Source organism: Nelusetta ayraudi, unplaced genomic scaffold (genome assembly GCF_046127955.1).
Source record: "Nelusetta ayraudi isolate G7.1 ecotype Tasmania unplaced genomic scaffold, CSIRO-AGI_Nayr_v1 ptg000008l, whole genome shotgun sequence".
Lineage (NCBI taxonomy): Eukaryota > Metazoa > Chordata > Actinopteri > Tetraodontiformes > Monacanthidae > Nelusetta > Nelusetta ayraudi.
The window spans coordinates 1,762,538-1,764,030 of NW_027466058.1; positions in this window are offsets into that span (position 1 = coordinate 1,762,538).

Sequence of the window (1,493 nt, forward strand, 5' to 3'; positions counted from 1 at the left end):
AAATTAAAAGGACAAATGATTAAAGGCCAAGCCAGGGGACTCTTTCTGTTATGTAAAACAGGCTTGCTTTTCCATCATGTGATGATACTATATGGTGTCGATATAACAGGGTTGGTTTTCCATCATGTCATATGATATTACACGGTGTCGATACAAAGTACAATGCAATGTCCAATGGAAATAATTGTATCAACCAAACTTTTAATGAAACCTAATCTTTTTTCTTTTTTTTTTTATCTCCAATGTGTGGGCCATCAAACTGAAACCTGACCTATTAGCTATTTCACATTAAAACACACCCTAACCTCTGGAAATATGTCAAGTTAGAACAAAATAGAATATAACGCCTTTATTAATCCCACAGAGGGAAAACTTGCATAACTACAGCAACGGCATATTATGTCAATTAAAAACAAATAAGGCAATACAAAATAAAAATAAAACATTTCTAGGGTTAAGAAGGGAAAAAGGAAAGGCTGTTGGTAATATGTATTTACAGAAGTGTTGTAGTACTTACTCCAGATAGGCCTTGGTCTCGAGACTGGTCTTTGAGACCACTTTTTAAGGGTCTCGTCTCGGGCTCTGAGGCATTTTTACTCAGTCTTGTCTCGTCTCAATCTCGGACTGGACTGACTTGGGATTTCTGATCAAGACCAGTCCACACTCAGCAATACTGCACTGACATAATAAAAGAAAAGAAAGCTTTTGGTTCATTACCTCATCCCCAGAGCCATACAGAACTTTGACGTCTTCCACAAGCTCCATGAGTGAGATGAGTGTATTTTTTTTTAGTGTTGAGGTCAGACACAAAAGGTTTTTACGCATTTTGGTCAGGCTTGGCATGCCGTAATTTTCGGTTAAATTTTATGAGGAAAAGTTGTTGGTGTTTTAAATGTTTCAAATTAACTGGCAAAGCAGCAATATGTGAGGAGGGAAAAAAATAAGAAATGTTGCTGTTATGTAGTAGCAAACTTGAATTTTAAATAAGATACTGGTCATTTGTTCCGTTTTGTTGCGATTTTTCTTTGAAATATACGTCTTGGTCTTGCCTTGTTGCAGAACCCTAAATGTTTGGGTCTTTTCTCGATCCTCTCCAGTCTCAATAATGTCTTGGTTTTCGGAGGACGGAAGAGTCGAGCAGCTTGCTAGCTCAGTGAGCGGTCAGGATAAAAAGGGAAACCGCCTCCAGTGGGCCCCCTACAGGAGATCTGGTGCCATGATTTAAATTCGGAAGATAAGAGTCGTTTCCATCGTGTCTTTCTAACTAGCGACATGCCGCTGCGGCACCTAGAGGCCGATACCTGCAGGCCCACATTTAGCTTAAAAGTTTTTTTGTTTTTTTGTATTTTAATTATTTATTCAGTTCTTTTTTTTTTTTAAGTCGTGTGGTTGTTAAAGGGACCGTGACCTCAAATAAGAACTCCACGGAACTGTTTGGAATTACCGGTTTCTTTAAACTTTTCAGATAGATCATGAAGCTACAACAGAGAAAC